Source organism: Bufo bufo, chromosome 2 (assembly GCF_905171765.1).
Source record: "Bufo bufo chromosome 2, aBufBuf1.1, whole genome shotgun sequence".
Classification (NCBI taxonomy): Eukaryota; Metazoa; Chordata; class Amphibia; order Anura; family Bufonidae; genus Bufo; species Bufo bufo.
The window spans coordinates 87,869,789-87,888,555 of record NC_053390.1 but is presented as its reverse complement, the minus strand read 5'-3'; positions in this window follow the sequence as shown (position 1 = coordinate 87,888,555).

Here is an 18,767-nt window from a genome sequence, read left to right as displayed (position 1 = left end):
TCTTTCCAGGATATTCAGAGATTTGGCCTGTAGCAAAGGCTACAGCTAAAAGATACTGACTGAGGTGAGAGTATCTGCCCCTAGCGCTTTTCTCCATCCGATATACATCTAACCGGAAGATAGGCCTAAGTCCTTATGAAGTACTCTTTGGGAATGCCCCTATATTAGGTCTCTATTTCTCCAATAGTTCCAGATGCAGCATAGTAGTTTTCCAAAATATGTTGCCAGTTGCACAAATTAATTGTCTAATGTGTATTTCCAAGTTTTAGTTGTTTTCTAGAATCGAGACTGTATAGAAGCAAGTCATTCTTTACAATCAGGAGATTGGGTACTGGTGAAACGAAAGACATGTGGAAAGTCCTAGAGCTACAGTTTGAAGATCTACATCAAGTCCTGATAACCGCCGCCACTGCTGTCGAATTGCAAGGAGAAACTGATCGTATTGCAATTAAGTGCCAGGACTATAAGAGCCATAATGTTTTGTTTCATGTCGTATTGTTTGTTTCATATTGTACAGAAGGAAATCACAGTCAAATCAAATTCCAACGGTGATATATTATCAAGATGAGTCAGGAACAACTAAGTCTACTTTTGCAGTATAGTGGACTGTAAGACAGATGACAGATAGGACACTTGGTTTTGGTCTGATAAGTACATCTGTGTGACTGGAACTGACCCAGTCTATGGTAATTGTGTTTAAATGTGACCATACCAACTGTGGATATTGGAGATTAACAGAATGGAACACTAGTCTGAAGTGTTGGTAATATAAACCAGTGGAAACTACCTCTAGAGTCAGTAAAGGTTTGTTGCAAAGGATGACTATCCTAAAGGGAACACCACCAAACAGTTGTAAACATAATGAGTGTAATCCTCTGTTCCTGGCCATTAGAAATCCTATCCAACAGGATTCGGGGATATATGTGTTAGGAGCGTGTGTAAGTGACAAAGATCCCCTAGGCAAATTTAGAATGTTGGTAAGGGAGAAACCTCAAAGTTCAGTAGCATCTGTGGATCCTACATCCTTACCTATAGTTGGCATTAAATATTTGGCCAATTTAAAAATATAAAGACAAACTGGCCTTAGAGACAGGATTTATACAGGAAAGCCCTTTGGTGTTTTCCCTCCAGGATATTATTCTTACTTAATTCAGCTGAAGAAGACAAGTAGTGACTCTAACGTTTACTCTGAAAGTTGGTTTATCAATCAAAATGATCAAAACGCAGATGTCTAGTGATTGTGTATAGATTTGAAACTCCGACCCAGGATGCAGGTGGAATGAAGTGGCCAATGTACCCTGATCAAGTCCTGATCAAGTACTGATGCCATTTGTTCTATTCTCACCTCCTGAGTGAGATCAAATCAGTAGGCAAAAACAATGTCCGGTCACGACTAAGGAGGTCACTCCCTACATCCTTTGACTCACGTGTATACATGGATGCCATAGGAATCTGTAGAAGAGTTTCTGACGAATTTAAAGCAAAAAGTCAGATAGCTGCAGGATTTGTCATTAATTCCCACGATTAGTAGTATAAAAAAAAAAAAATGTAGATTGGATTAACATCTCTATTGTCATCAACAGAGATTTGTGAATTACATCTGTGATGCTGTTAAGGGAATGGTGGAACAACTGAGCACTTTTTCGGTGATGCCTCTACAGAACCGACTGGTCCTTGACAGCAGAAGAAGGAGGGGTCTACAGGAACTGCTGCATCTACATTCCGGACAACACTGCCCCTGATGGAAGGATCACCAAGGATCTGAAGAAATTGATGGACTTAATCAAATGAACTGATGGGAAAAATTTTGAAATTTATAATATCATGACCAGAATAATGTTTTGGGAACTGATTCAGCGACTACAATGTTATTAGAATTTGGTTTTAACAGGCTGTTATATAGTTCTCCATTTTAGGAAAATAGTTTTTAAAAATGTATAATACATCTATGCCCACACTATGTATATGTGCTGTGCCCCTGTCAAAGACAAAGATGATTCCATCCTGAAGTAAATAAAACCTTGTTGATGGTTGCGGGGTAAATAGGGCAAGGTGATGGCAAACCCGAAAGGGAGTTGAGGGGACCTGGTGAAGCAATAAGGAAAGTCCAGCTCTTGTCCACAAGATGGCCGCAAGCCAGATGTTTGAGCCATGTGTGCATTCTTTTGTTTAAGGTAAATAGGGGAGGGGGAAAATAGGGATTACATTACAGTTTTCAAATATACCTATGAACTCAGTTGAAGTTTCTGAAACCACTCCTATCAGGTTAAGGAGCCAATAGCCTCTACTTAAAGGGAACCTGTCACCTGGATTTTGTGTATAGAGCTGAGGAAATGGGTTGCTAGATGGCCGCTAGCACATCCGCAATACCCAGTCCCCATAGCTCTGTGTGCTTTTATTGTGTCATAAAAACGATTTGATACAAATGCAAATTAATCTGAGATGAGTCAGAGCTTGAAAATATGACTCTTCTCTGGTCACACAAGTAAGATATGACTCTTTTATGTTAATTTGCATATGTATCAAATTTTTTTTTTTTTTACACAATAAAAGCACACAGAGCTATGGGGACTGGATATTGCGGATGTGCTAGCGGCCATCTAGCAACCCATGTCCTCAGCTCTATACCCAAAATCCCGGTGACAGGTTCCCTTTAAGGAACAGCCCTTTTGTGAAGTCATGTCTGCTATTTAAGTCAATGTAATGTGAATAAAGCGCTTCTTCTACCATGGCTCAGAGAAGAGAGAAGATGCTTTTATGAAACCACCTAGTGTGTCTGGTCTCATTATAATGCAGTATGGTGTACACATACTTATACTTCTAATTGATTTGGCACCACACAAAGAAGAAGGAGAAGCGCATTATTTGCGCTGACAAACTCCACGTTCCACATGTTGGCCAGGCTTTGTGAGCAGCAGAGGGCAGTAGTGGAATACCAGCTACAACATGGTTGTCGCCTTTCTAGTCAGCTACCGCTCTTCACAAGCGACGAGTGGGCATTGATGTCTGACCTCTGTGAGGTTTTACGCAACTTTGAGGAATCAACACAGATGGCGAGCGGTGATAACACTATTATCAGCGTAACCATCCCACTTATGTGTCTACTCAAACACTCGCTGCTCACAATTAAGGCGGACGCTTTACATGTGGAAGAGGTGGAAATGGGGGAAGACAGTACACAGGGTGATTGCCAGACCACCCTCAGTTTATCTTCTCAGCGCTAATTGGATGATAATGAGGAGGAGGAGGAGTAGGAGACGGTTGCCTCCGCTACAGAGGGTAGTACCCATGGAAGTTTTATTCCATCTGTTCAGCATGGATGGGTAGAAGAGGAGGAAGAGAATGAGGAGATTGAGAGTCATCCTCCTGATGAGGACAGTAAAGTCTTGTCTGTTGGAACTCTGACACACATGGCTGACTTTATGTTAGGCTGCCTTCCCCGTGACCCTCGCGTTGTACGCATTTTGGCCAACACCGATTACTGGTTGTTCACTCTTCTCGACCCCCCGCTACAAAGAGAACTTCTCATCTCTCATTCCTGTGGTGGAGAGGACAAGCAAAATGGTGCAATACCAGAAGGTCCTTGTGGAAACATTGCTCCAAAAATTTCCATCTGACAACGCTGGCTGCAGAGTACGTAGTTCCTTGGCCAACCGAGGAGGGGATACAAGGGGAACACACAGCAGTTCAAACAGAGCCAGGGCAACAAGGCTTGGGACAGTTTTATGACACCCCGCCAGCACCCTCACCCTGATGCGCGGCCTAGGGAAACATTTTGGAAGATGGTGAAAGAGTACGTAGCCGACCTTGTCAGCGTCCACAGTGATCCCTCTGTGCCTTACAACTATTGGGTGTCCAAGCTGGACAAGTGGCACGAACTGGCGCTCTACTTCTTGGTGGTGCTGGCCTGCCCCACCGCCAGAGTTTTATCAGAGCGTGTATTTAGTGCTGCTGGGGGCATAATGAAAATGCTGAACGGTTGACTCTTATAAAAATGAACAAGGCCTGGATTGTCCCTGACTTCTCTACTCCACCAGAGGAAAGCAGCTGAACATAAAATACACTGTATTCCCATACACCCCTTCCACCACAAAAAAGGGTATATGGTTCAATCTCCCTTTTCTCGTCCTCCTCCTCCATCATATCAACATGCTTATTAGGCTATCCTCACTTCTAATGTTTTAGATGGTCAGCTCAGCAGCAGGCCCTCGCATATAATGTTTTAGAGGGTCACCAGCAGGCCCTCGCCCATAATGTTTTTGAGGGTCACCAGCAGGCACTCGCCCATAATGTTTTAGAGGGTCACCAGCAGGCCCTCGTCCCTAATGTTTTAGAGGGTCAGATCAGCAGCAGGCACTCGCCCCTAATGTTTTAGAGGGTCAGCTCAGCAGCAAACCCTCACCTCTAATCTTTTAGATGGTCACATCAGCAGCAGGCCCTCGCCCCTAATGTTTTAGATGGTCAGATCAGCAGCAGGAACTCGCCCCTAATGTTTTAGAGGGTCAGCTCAGCAGCAGGCCCCCGTCCCTAATGTTTTAGAGGGTCAGCTCAGCAGAAAACCCTCCCCCCTAATCTTTTAGATGGTCACATCAGCAGCAGGCCCTAGCCCCTAATGTTTTAGATGGTCAGATCAGCAGCAGGAACTCGCTCCTAATGTTTTAGAGGGTTAGCTCAACAGCAGGCCCCCGCCCCTAATGTTTTAGATGGTCAGATCAGCAGGCCCTTGCTCCAATAGTTTTTGAGGGTCACCAGAAGGCCATCAATCATAATTTTTCAAGGGTGTGTATGATGCCCTCTTTTATGTGTAACAAAGTGTGTATTGTAGTGCCGGTTCCTTGTAAATTTTGGCAGCCCTTTCACTTAGTGCATAGGCTTTATGAGTGTAGGAGTCCCACTCCCTGAACAATTGTACCACAATGTGAATGAGGCCCTCCTTTATGTGATATACAGGTTGTATCGGAGTGCCTCTTCCTTGTAATTTTTGGCAGCACTTGCACTTTATATACAAGTAAATATACAGGATCGAATGTTTCCTAACAATTTTTGCTCTAAAATCGATGTTATCTTCGGTTTGGTGCGTATTATTGTCAGTCTGTAAAAGTGGCGTACTACTCGGACAACATCGTTCCCAGCAGCGACCTGGGAGTCCAAGATGCATCTAGACATCCTCCCCATGCTGTTCCCGAACCATTTTGGTGGTGTTTCCATCAATTTCTGACCTTTTCATGTGAACCAGAAGACACCCTCCCCTCTTCATAGCAGGGGGTGCCTGGTTTATTGCTCAGGGCCTCCCATTGACTTCCATTGTGTTCGGGTGCTCGGTAGAGCACCCGAGCATCCTGAGGTGTTCTACTTGAGCACCTGAGCACCCGAGCACTTAGGTGCTCGACCAACACTAGTAAATATACCAGAAGTATAAAAAAAATAAAAAATCCACACAGAGTATAAGACAGAACCAGGGGGACACCTGGTGGACAAAGTGTGGAACAACATCCAGACCTGCATCTCCAACATCCAGATCCTGACCTCCCCTGGTCAAAGCTTCTTGCAAAATGAATTGAGTGTGGTGGAGCACTACTGGTGGATGGCATCCACTATACAGTGGATATAAAAAGTCTACACACCCCTGTTAAAATGTCAGGTTTCTGTGATGTAAAAAAAATAAGACAAAGATAAATCATTTAAGAACTTTTTCCACCTTTAATGTGACGTACAAACTGTACAACAAACTGAAATCTTTTAGGTAGAGGGAAGAAAAAATATAAAAATAAAATAATATGGTTGCATAAGTGTGCACACCCTTAAACTAACACTTTGTTGGAGCACCTTTTGATTTTATTACAGCACTCAGTCTTTTTGGGTATGAGTCTATCAGCATGGCACATTTTGACTTGGCAAGATTTGCCCACTCTTCTTTGCAAAAACACTCCAAATCTGTCAGATTGCGAGGGCATCTCCTGTGCACAGCCCTCTTCAGATCACCCCACAGATTTTCAATCAGATTCAGGTCTGGGCTCTGGCTGGGCCATTACAAAACTTTAATTTTCTTCTGGTGAAGCTATTCCTTTGTTGATTTGGATGTATGCTTTGGGTCGTTGTCATGCTGAAAGATGAAGTTCCTCTTCATGTTCAGCTTTCTAGCAAAAGTCTGAAGGTTTTGTGCCAATATTGACTGGTATTTGGAACTGTTCATAATTCCCTCTAGCTTAATTAAGGCCCCAGTTCCAGCTGAAGAAAAGCAGCCCCAAAGCATGATGCTGCCACCACCATGCTTCACTGTGGGTATGGTGTTCTTTTGGTGATGTGCAGTGTTGTTTTTGGGCCAAACATATCTTTTGAAATTATGGCCAAAAAGTTCAACCTTGGTTTCATCAGACCATAACACCTTTTCTCACATGCTTTTGGGAGACTTCAGAAAAGGCTTTCGACTTGCCACTCTACCCCATAGCCCAGACATATGAAGAATACGGGAGATTGTTGTCACATGTACCACACAGACAGTACTTGCCAGATATTCCTGCAGCTTCTTTAATGTTGCTTTAGGCCTCTTGGAAGCCTCCCAGACAAGTTTTCTTCTCGTCATTTTGGAGGGACGTCCAGTTCTTGGTAATGTCACTGTTGTGCCATATTTTCTCCACTTGATGATGTCTTCACTGTGTTCCATGGTATATCTAATGCCTTGGAAATTATTTTGTACCCTTCTCTTGACTGATAACTTTTAACAATGATATCCCTCTGATGCTTTGGAAGCTCTCTGGCTTTTGCTGTGGGATGCGACTAAGAAAATTTCAGGAAAGACCAACTAGAGCAGCTGAACTTTATTTGGGATTAATAAGAGGCACTTTAAATGATGGCAGGTGTATGCTGACTCCTATTTAACATGATTTTGAATGTGATTGCTTAATTCTGAACACAGCTACACCAACCACATTATTATTATTATTATTTTTTTTTCTTCCCTCCACCTAAAAGATTTCAGTTTGTTTTTTAATTGAGTGGTACAGTTTATAGGTCACATTAAAGGTGGAAAAAGTTCTGAAATGATTTACCTTTATCTCATTATTTTACAGCACAGAAATCGTTAATTTCTAACGATAATTTGTTTTCCCTTAGTCCTAACAACAGCACAGATGGGGTTAACTAACCCCCGTAAACTGGTAGGACCGGCGGAAGTTTAATGAGCCCAAGTACCAATAATAAACTTTACTCCCCTACAAAAGGAGGGAACCGCCCCCCAGCCCACTGTGTTTATAGCAAGAATAACTTTACTAGGGTGGTATATTTGTGTGCTGCTGTTAGGACTAAGGGAAAACAAATTATCATTAGAAATTAACGATTTCCTTATGTTCTACCAGGAGCACAGATGGGGAGATAGCAAGAAGAACCCCTAGGGAGGGCCCTCATGCCTGGCAGAACTAAGAATAGTCTGCCCAAAGGCCGAAAAGTCAGCTACCCTGGCGTCCAGTCTGTAGTGGGAGATGAAGGTAGATTCAGAGCTCCAGGAGGCAGATTTACAGATTACATCCAGAGGAAGGAGACTTCTTTCAGCAAAAGAAGTAGAGACGGCCCTAGTGGAATGGGCCTTCACAAACTCTGTAGAATCCAATGCCTGAGAAACAAAGGACTCTCTTATGGCCTCCTTAATCCAGCGACTAATAGAAGTCTTGGACACCTTACGGCCTTTAGACTTACCGGCAAACAGGATAAAGAGGTTCTCTTCTATCCTGAACACCCTAGATCTATACACATAGATCTGGAGGCATCTCGAGATATCCAACGGATGTTTGACTGTATCTCTGGAGGAGGTAGAAAGAGAATACAAAACTGGCAATGAAATAACTTGGTTGATGTTTTGAAACAATGGAACCTTGGGCCTGAAGTATGGAAGAAATCTTAGGAGAACCCGGTCTTGTAGAAAAATAGTATAGAGTTCGTGGGCAGAGAAAGCTTGAAGCTCTGAGATCCTCTTGGCCGAAGTTACCGCCAGTAGGAAGACCATCTTCAACGTCACAAATTTCAAATCTACCTCCTCCAAAGGCTCGAAATGGGGAGATGCTAACCCCTTGAGTACAACTGATAAATCCCACTGAGGGATGGGCTTCAGTACTGTAGGCTTCAATCTTTCAGCTCCTCTGAGGAAGCGTTTGATGAGTGGGTCCCGAGAATATGATCTGTTGAGGCAGGCCGAAATGGCAGAAATCTGGACCTTCAGAGTGGATGGAGCAAGGCCTTTGTCAAGGCCGTTCTGCAGGAATTGAAGTATCGCAGAGAGGGGCAGATCTGCAAACGCCACCTGTTTAGAGGCAAACTAAGATAAGAAGATCCTCATGATTCTGGAGTAGGCTTTTTTGGTAGAGACTGCTCTTAAATGTGACAATGTTCTCAGGACCGACTCTGAGAGCCCTTCTATTCTGGGAAGGGACTGATCAACCTCCAGGCTGTCAGGTTGAATCTGGGCAGAGATGAGTGTCCCATGACACCAGGGTCTGCTGAGGGGGGAGCCTCCAATAATGCCCTCGACTCCTCTGAAGGAGTTAGGTAAACCAGGATCTCTTGGGCCAAAACGGTATGATGGCTATCACCGAGGCCTGATCCTGACGGATTTTCATCAATACCCTCGGTATCATGGAAAACTGAGGGAAGATATAATCCAGCCTGAACCTCCATGGTATTGACAGAGCATCTATCGCCAGGGGGTTGTCCTCCCTATAGAAGGAGCAGAACCTCTCCACCTTGGCGTTCACCTCGTTGCCATGAGATCTAACTCTGGCAAACCCCACTTGAGGACTATCTGCCTGAACATCTCCGGATGCAAGGACCACTCCATCATCGGTAGACCGCGACTCAGGCGATCCGCGATCATATTGAGGGAACCTCGAATGTGGATGGCAGACAGGTGGGAAAGGTTTGACTCTGCCCACCGAAGAATCATCCCAATCACCGAAAGGAGGGGTAGAGATCTTGTACCACCCTGCTTGTTGATGTACAGAACCGCAGTCATATTGTCTTACTGTACTTTCACCGCCCTGCCCCAGATTCTGGGGGCGAAGTGAAGGAGGGCTAGCCAGATGGCTCGAATCTCGCCGAGATTGGAAGAGAGTAGCCGCTCCTGAGGAGACAAAGTCCCCTGGACTGAGGAATCGTCTAGGTGAGCGCCCCAGCCTACTTGGGGCGCGTCCGTTGTCAATATGACCCAGGATGGCTGGGTTATAGACTTTCCGCCGGGGAGATGGAACCACCATCTCAGGGAGCTTCGAGTTTGACAAGACAGGGAGCACCGGGAATCTAGCCCGGCAGGGCTGCCACCCCATTTGGAAAGGACCTCCGACTATAGAGGGCGGAGGTGCCACAGAGCCCAAGGGACTGCAGCTGCTGACATGAGCCCCAACATCTTCATGAGAGTCCGGATAGGAACTCGATGAGGAACAGATAAGAACCTTGTCAGGTCCTGAATCCGAGTTCTTCTTTCTGGAGTCAACTAGAGGGACATCCCAACGGAGTCGACTATAAACCCTAGGTAGGTTACCGAAGTCGACGGGCTCACGTTCGACTTCTGCCAGTTGATGATCCACCCTAGGCGGACCAGAAAGGAGAGAGCAATATGAAGATGGTGGGAAAGGACTGGAACCGAAGAGGCCTTTAGGAGCCAATCGTCCAGATAAGGAATTATGGTCAGTCCCTGAAGTCTCAAAGCTGCCACCACCGAAACCACTACCTTGGTGAAGGTGAGAGGAGCAGAAGAGATCCCTAAGGGCAAGGCGACGAACTGGAGGTGCCTGCCTACCCCCGAGACCTGGACTGCGATCCTGAGATACTTCCTGGAAGCAGGATGGATCTATATGTCAAGATACGCATCCTTGAGGTCCAGAGTTGCCATCACGTCTCCAGGATTGAGAATGTGAACCACTGACCTCATAGTTTCCATACGAAACTTTGCCTTCTTTATATATCGATTGAAAAATCTCAAATCGATAATCATCCGGAGATCTCCAGATTTTTGGGGGACTAGAAAAATCGGAGAATAAATCCCTAAGCCCCGTTCTCCTGCCGGAACCTCCTCCAGTGTGCCCTTGAGAATGTAGTCCTGAATGTAGGACTCCAGAATTGCCTGCTTGGCAGGTTGTAAGCGCTGGTTGGTGATAAATCTGTCTGGGGGAGGAGATTTGAGACTGATTAGGTAGCCCTCGGATATGACCTTTAGGACCCAAGGGTCCAGAACTTCCTGGGCCCAAATTTCCTTGAAGTGGGCCAGACGCCCCCCGACAGGTACAAGGGGGCAAGGGATCTGAAATACTTCTGGAAGGACAGCAGGAGTAGCGGGGGTTAACCAAGAGCCTCGGGAAGGCCTATAGTCAGGAGGGCTTTGCCTCTTTGGCTCCTCTGCGAGGGCGCTTCGAATTTCTTCGCTGCGCCCCCCCAGTCTCTACGCGATCTTGCGTGTTGGCCAGACCTACCGCCACGGTCTTGCCTGCCCCGCCCCCGAAAGGGCTGCTGGGGAAGACTTTTGCCCTTCTTATCGGAGAGGCCCTCCATGATTTTATCTAATTCTGAGCCGAACAAGCGGTCCGGCTCAAAGGGGAGACCGCACAGGTTATATTTGGAAGCATTGTCAGTGACCCATGGTTTGAGGCGGGCTGCTGACACCAGGGCCATGGATTTGGCCACCAATTTTAATTGCAATTGTGCGGTGTCGCACAGAAAATCCATCGCTAGATTAGCGGTCTTGAAAGCGGCCAAGATGTCGTCACGCGAGATTCTCTGATCGACATCCATCTGGATCTGGTTTAGGAGGGCCCAGAGAAAGGAAGAAACCTCAGTGGCGGAAGCTGCAGCTGCAGAATAGCTTCTTCTTAAAGTGCACTCTGCCCTCCTATGAAGGGGGTCTTGCAGACTAGACCCATCGTCTGCTGGCACCAGAGTGCGCCTGGCCAATTTGGCAATAGCCATGTCCACCTTGGGAATGGAACCCTACGATTCCATCAAGGATTTCGCCATGGGAAACATGGTCTTGAATTTTTTGGTCAAGACCGGACCCTTCTCAGGCCTTTTCCATTCATCCGCATGATGGAAAGAAGGGTCTGATCCGCCTTAAAGACACGTTGTGCCCGATCGGCGGGATCGGAGGACTCCCCAGCATCAACATCATGGTCCCCCGACCTGATGGACTTTAACAACTTCTGTGTTTTTTCTGGGGGGAAAAAACACAAGGTTAACTTCAGAAGAGACCAGTGAAACGGCTGCGGGTCTTTCGACGGGCACGGAGGTATCCATAGGTGCCCGGGTGGGCGCAGGAAGCCTTTCGTCCAATAGGTTTACGACGCCCTTAATAGATTCATCCATGTATCCTTTAACCCACGTATACATCTCTTGCATGGTGGGTTCAGTAGATGGTTGGGGCCTACGACAACCTTCGCCTCTGGAATAGGGACAATTCTAGTCCAGGAGAGCGCTGCAGTCGAAACAGGCCAGATGCTTCCTCTTCGAAACCGATTTCCGGGAATCCGGGTCTCTAGGTGAAGCCATAGCTGTAAAGAATTAAGAATTAGTAAATTCTGCCACCAGTAAAAGAATACCAGAAAAAAACGTAAGCAGAGGCCCACCGAGGGAAACGTCAGAAAGCAACCACTAGTAGCAATGGAATCTGAGTACAATGTACTAGATAGGCTCTGGGAGCTAGCTTGGAGAGAAGCGTGTGCTGCCAGAGGAAGAGCATAGGCTCCTTAAATAGGTGAGGCTCCACCCCCTTGGGCGAAGATCCCGCCCCTGGAAGGATCTACCCCGATCCTTATAAAATAATATTTTAACTACTTAATACAGTAATCCCCCTCCCTCCCCAATCCCCCAGAGTCAGGGGGCCAAGTATGCGGGCACAGAGGAAGCAAAAGCTTCCCAGAGCGGAGAAACTCCGCTGGCCGAGGACCGAAAGTGACGCCAGAGAGGCCGACGTCACTTCCGGAAGATGGCGGCGCCCACGGAGACACTCCGCCGCACAGACAGAGGAGGGAGGTAAAGGAAAAAAACAGCCCCGCAAAAAGATAGCCGGGCTTCAGCTAAAATAAGAGAAATACTGCCGAAGCCAGCAGTATAAAAGAATACATGCTTCCCCCCAAAAAAACAACAGGGGAGTAAAGTTTATTATTGGTACTTGGGCTCATTAAACTTCCGCCGGTCCTACCAGTCCATGGGGGGTAGTTAACCCCATCTGTGCTGCTGGTAAGACGTAAGGGAACCTGACATTTTAACAGTGGTGTGTAGACTTTTTATATCCACTGTATACTAAAGCTTGGTATGTTTCCTTTTTGTAATTGCGAGGATGGTATTGTTTTGTCTTTAAAGGGATTCTGTCACCTGGATTTTGCCTATAAAGCTGCGGACATGCACTGCTAGATCGCCGCTAGCACGTCCGCAATATACATTCCCCATAGCTGTGAGTGCTTTTATTTAGGCAAACAAACAATTTTATATATATATTTATATAAATGAGGCAAGTAAGTAGCCCAAGGGGCTGTTCCTAACGTTTCTGGAGCCCAGCCATGCCCACTGTGAAGGAGCCCCGCACCGCCTTGCATACTCTGAATCTCCTCCTCGCTCCACAACGTCACAAAGTTAGAGCACTGTAATCTTGCAGCTAGCGCATGCGCAGTTCGTTCCCTGAGGCTGATGCCAGAACAGGGAACGAACACTATGCCGGCACTGACATGCCGTGTACTTGCGCATGCGCGATATTACGGCCCTCTAACTTGGTGACATCGGGGAGCAAGGAGGAGATTCGGAGGATGCGGGGCGGTGCTGGGCTCCTTCACAGTGGGCATGGCTGGGCTCCAGAAAAGTTAGTAACAGCCCTTACTTGCCTCATTTACATATATATAAAATTGTTTGCTTGCCTAAATAAAATCACTCACAGCTATGGGGAATGTATATTGCGGACGTGCTAGTGGCGATCTAGCAGCATATGTCCGCAGCTCTATAGGCGAAATCCAGGTGACAGAATCCCTTTATCTCCAGGACTACTCTAGATCCTAAGTAGGTCATCAATTTTGAACTCCTGAAAAAATCCTTCACATTTTATGGGGGGTAAAATATCATGAGGGGAATATTTGAAGTCAGTTTTATTTGAGTTTGCGTTGGAGCGCTTTATGCCACATTTATTAAATGTCTCATGTTATTTGATAAATTTGTATTATCCTTAAAACCTAACAGTTTTGTCTAGAAAAGCTACTCCAGTTTTCCTACTCCATCCGCCTGCTGGAGTGACATTGCGAGTTTTAAAAAAAGTCTCAGTAGTGAAACTAATTAACATCAAATGCCGGGTGAAGGCATGATAAATCATATATTTAGTCTATGTGGATGCTGTTCCAATATTTGTCCACAGGGTGTCACCCTTGTTCTTTGGTGTGGATTTTTTCAGATTTTCTTTTTCTTTTGTTTTTATTTATTTATTTGGGGGGAGAATTCTGGCTTTGAAAAGTTTCTAAATTGGGCTTTTGTGCTTTTTGATTTTATTTACCCAAAACCTTTTGACTTTTTATATCTTTACACCACTCACTCCAGATTTCAAAAATGTGAGGGATAGTATGTGTAGCTAGCTACAGTGGGATGCGAAAGTTTGGGCAACCTTGTTAATCGTCATGATTTTCCTGTATAAATCGTTGGTTGTTACGATAAAAAATGTCAGTTAAATATATCATATAGGAGACACACACAGTGATATTTGAGAAGTGAAATGAAGTTTATTGGATTTACAGAAAGTGTGCTAAAATTGTTTAAACAAAATTAGTCAGGTGCATAAATTTTATTGATTCCAAAACCTTTAGAACTAATTATTGAAACTCAAATTGGCTTGGTAAGCTCAGTGACCCCTGACCTACATACACAGGTGAATCCAATTATGAGAAAGAGTATTTAAGGGGGTCAATTGGAAGTTTCCCTCCTCTTTTAATTTTCTCTGAAGAGTAGCAACATGGGGGTCTCAAAACAACTCTCAAATGACCTGAAGACAAAGATTGTTCACCATCATGGTTTAGGGGAAGGATACAGAAAGCTGTCTCAGAGATTTCAGCTGTCTGTTTCCATAGTTAGGAACATATTGAGGAAAGGGATGACCACAGGCTCAGTTCAAGTTAAGGCTCGAAGTGGCAGACCAAGAAAAATCTCGGATAGACAGAAGCGACGAATGGTGAGAACAGTCAGAGTCAACCCACAGACCATCACCAAAGACCTACAACATCATCTTGCTGCAGATGGAGTCACTGTGCATCGTTCTACCATTCGGCGCACTTTACACAAGGAGATGCTGTATGCGAGAGTGATGCAGAGGAAGCCTTTTCTCCGCCCACAGCACAAAAAGTGCCGCTTGAAGTGGGCTAAAGCACATTTGGACAAGACAGCTTCATTTTGGAATAAGGTGCTGTGGACTGATGAAACTAAAATTGAGTTATTTGGCCATAACAAGGGGCGTTATGCATGGAGGAAAAAGAACACAGCATTCCAAGAAAAACACCTGCTACCTACAGTAAAATATGGTGGTGGTTCCATCATGCTGTGGGGCTGTGGGGCCAGTGCAGGGACTGAGAATCTTGTCAAAGTTGAGGGACGCATGGATTCCACTCAGTATCAGCAGATTCTGGAGACCAATGTCCAGGAATCAGTGACAAAGCTGAAGCTGCGTCAGGGCTGGATCTTTCAACAAGACAACGACCCTAAACAACGACCCAAAATCCACTAATGCATTTATGCAGAGGAACAAGTACAACGTTCTGGAATGGCCATCTCAGTCCCCAGACCTGAATATAATTGATAATCTGTGGTGTGACTTAAAGAGAGCTGTCCATGCTCGGAAGCCATCAAACCTGAATGAACTAAAGATGTTTTGTAAAGAGGAATGGTCCAAAATACCTTCAACCAGAATCCAGACTCTCATTGGGACCTACAGGAAGCGTTTAGAGGCTGTAATTTCTGCAAAAGGAGGATCTACTAAATATTGATTTCATTTCTTTTTTGTGGTGCCCAAATTTATGCACCTGCTAATTTTGTTTAAACAATTATAGCACACTTTCTGTAAATCCAATAAACTTCATTTCACTTCTCAAATATCACTGTGTGTGTCTCCTATATGATATATTTAACTGACATTTTTTATCGTAACAACCAACGTTTTTTACAGGAAAATCATGACGATTAACAAGGTTGCCCAAACTTTCGCATCCCACTGTATCTTCAGTCCTCCAGACTTATCACTGTGACTTTATTAAAGGGAATCTGTCAGCTCCAAAACATCCCCCCCAAACTGGAATAAGCAGTGTATAGTGTAAGTGGTGCCAAGTCTGATTATGTAATTTTGATAGTCACTTGCATTCTGACATTGTGCCCCAACAGGAGTAAAATGTATTGAAAGGACTCCTCTTTGAGTCCTCTCCATTATGGGTGTGAGCACAGGAGTCCACAGGAGTCCATTTTACTGCTGGTTTGTGGGAGCACAGCATTTCAATGCAAGTACTGTTAGTATGAAGATTTAATTCACATGTAACAGGACTCCGTGCCACTTACATGATACACCGCTTACCCTAGTTTGAAGGGTGTTTCAGAGCTGACAGATTCCCTTTAAAAAGTGATTTTAAAAAGTTGCAAACTCACTCATTTATTTTGTTAACATTTATTGATGTCGCTTCCTTGAGGGGGTACTGGACATGAACGTCTTGTCCCTAGGGGTTACTTGGTGTGAAAAGGCTGAGAACCGCTGCTCCACGCTGATGTCCTGCTTTGTATTCCAGTTTGTTTAATCTGTCACACTGCTTGTACGGAGCTCCAGTCCTAACATGACTGCTGATGGAGGGGTAAGTGCCCATACCCTGTAAGAAGGTACAAGGAATCATCGTGGATGATAGGTACGTGTCACCGAGGTTCCTGGCCTCGGTGGAGTAAGATCCGTTTTTTATGTGTCAGCAGCAGTTGCTGTTTGACACCTTGGTACTTAGCATGGATGTAATAGCTGATCCGGGACAGCTCTTACTGGGAGTAGTCAAAGTGCTGGGTGGGTGACTACTCCATACATTCCAGGCTGGGTTTTTCCAGGCAAAAAAACAGCCAGCACTGCCAGGTGGAGAGGATTACCTCTGTCTGACAGTGGAGCTCAGGAGGTCTGTGTGCTGGTATCTGAGGCCTGTGCTGGGCTGGAAAGCGGAGACCCGTGTGTCAGGGGAACAGGCTGTCTAAAGCCTGTATTTGAACTTTCTGAGGCAGAACTGCCACCAAGGTGACCAAGGTTTGTTATATTAACTTGCCATTGGGTGTGAAGTAACACCAACACTGCAAAAGTGACGTTTTGTTTTTGGCATCATGTGTGAATAAACACTAAAGTTTGAATTACGAACTTGTATTTTGCCTCTGTACTGCGCCCGCTAATCCTAACTACCAGAGCCAATCCCCAAAATGGTGGAGGATGCGGAGATGAGCAGTGAGGCTGGTGTAAAAGCCAAAATATTTTTTGGTTTGCATTTTTGTGCAAGGTTGTATGTCATACATCAAACCAGCGGTATTACAACCCGTGCCCCACGAAAAAATGGAGGCTATTGTGAAGGCCCTCATGGAGGCTAATCTGCAGCAGCGAGAGACAAACCTGCAACAACGGGAGGCTAACAAGCAGCAGCAAGAGACCAAATAGTTGCTGCTACAACACGTGATGGCTTTACAGACAGCGGGAGCAACCCCGAGCGTCCACAATGCCCGGAAGGCAGTCCGTGCCGCGATTCCAAAGATGACACCCGCAGATGACATCGAAACCTACCTGCTGATGTATGAGAAAGTGGCCACAAGGAAGAAGCTACCCCTAGACCAGTGGGCCGAGGTTGTCACTCCTTTCCTGGCATCCGATTCCCAGCGGGTGTATTTCGACTTGCCGGACGATCAAGCGGCCGGACGATCAAGCGAATGTGTTGGTCTTGGCCCAGCGGGTACATCAGTGGGGGTTTGAGCCGGCTGAGCCCGCGAGACCCCAGTATTATGACTTACTCCATCTTTTGCAAAAGTGGCTACAGCCTGAGGTGCTGAGTCCCATGGCTATGCTGGATAGGCTATTGGCTGATATGTTCTGGAGGGCTTTGCCACCCCCTCTCCAGCAATGGATCGGCCAGGTCTCTCCAGGTAATACCCTTGAGATAGTTGACCTGTTGGAACGCTATGAGGCCAGCCGGAATCTACAGGAGGGTTCTTTTGGGAGGGGGGGGGGCAGTCAAATCCCATAAATCTCCACCCCAGACCCAACGACATGTGTCAACAAAACCCGCCCGGGATGCACCCCCTATGGACCCGGCTCCGGTAGTCTGCTGGCGGTATTGGGAGCCTGGCCATGTACAAGATTACTGTCCACATCAGGTGGAACCCATGGACACGAACTATGGCTTCTGTCAGTCGTTATATGCCAGGAAGCTGTGTGCAGCATGTACCCCAGAAACTCTAAATCACTTTTGCCAGGTGGAAGTGAGAGACACTTCAGCAGAGGCCCTGCTGGACTCAGGGTGTCTGATGTCCCTAGTAAGGGCTCCAATGGTACGGTCCGCTGAGTATACTGGCCGGAAAGTCGGGGTCATGTGCATTCATGGGGACTTAAAAGACTATCCCACCACCCTGGTGTCTCTAACCACAGGGGCCGGCAGGTGGACTCATGAAGTGGCAGTTGCCACAAACTTACACTACGAACTTATAATAGGGAGAGACTTCCCTGGTTTCCCGGCACTCTGGCCTGCTACAAAAGTGACTGATACCTATGAGACAAGGGTAACCCCAGCAGAGTGGCCTTGCTCCGGGGGAGGCAAGAACCCTGGGAACCCGAGGCCAAAGGGCCAGCGGTAGGGGTGACCGCCAGTGCGGTGGAAGAGGGGTAGACAACCCCACTGAGTGTAATGGTGGGAGTCTTGGAGGAATTGCCGCCGGGGCCTGAGCTGGCAGACCTCAATGTCTCCGGGGATAATTTTGGCACTGCACAACAACGGGACCCCATCCTATATCGAGCCTGGGAAAATATAATAATAGTAGATGGTGAACCACAACAAGCTGGGGCAAAGTCGGTGTTCATCCATTTTGTGGTTCAGCAGGATATGTTATATCGAGTAAACCAGCTGCGGGGTGAACCCATTGAGCAGTTGGTGGTGCCCCAGGCTTATTGCAAACTTGTGTTAGAGTTAGCCCACCAACATGTTCTCGGAGGTCATCTGGGAATGCAGAAAGCACAGGACTGGATTCTATTTACTGGCCCAGTGTGTTTAGGGAGGTGGACGAATTCTGTAAGTCTTGCCCGACCTGCCAGGCAACTAGCCATCAGCACCTTTTTTCGTAGTCCCTTGGTACCTCTCCCGATCACTGAGGTACCGTTTGAGCGTATCGCTATGGACCTTGTAGGCCCAGTACCGAAGTCGGCTAGAGGACACCAACACATCTTGGTCGTCCTAGACTACGCCACTCGGTACCCGGAGGCAGTGCCACTGCGACATACAGCGGCTAAACTGATAGCTAAGTAGCTAATGGAAATGTTCTCCCGAGTGGGGCTACCTAAAGAGGTTCTGACTGATCAGGGGACCCCTTTTATGTCTAAGGTCATGAGGGAACTCTGTAAGTTGCTGCACATAAAACAGCTACGGATGTCCGTTTACCATCCGCAAACAGACGGTCCAGAAAGGTTTAACCAAACATAAAAAAATATGTTGAAGTGGTGGTGAAGGGTGGTGGCTAAAGATGGGAAGGAGTGGGACCTTCTTCTGCCCTATCTCTTGTTC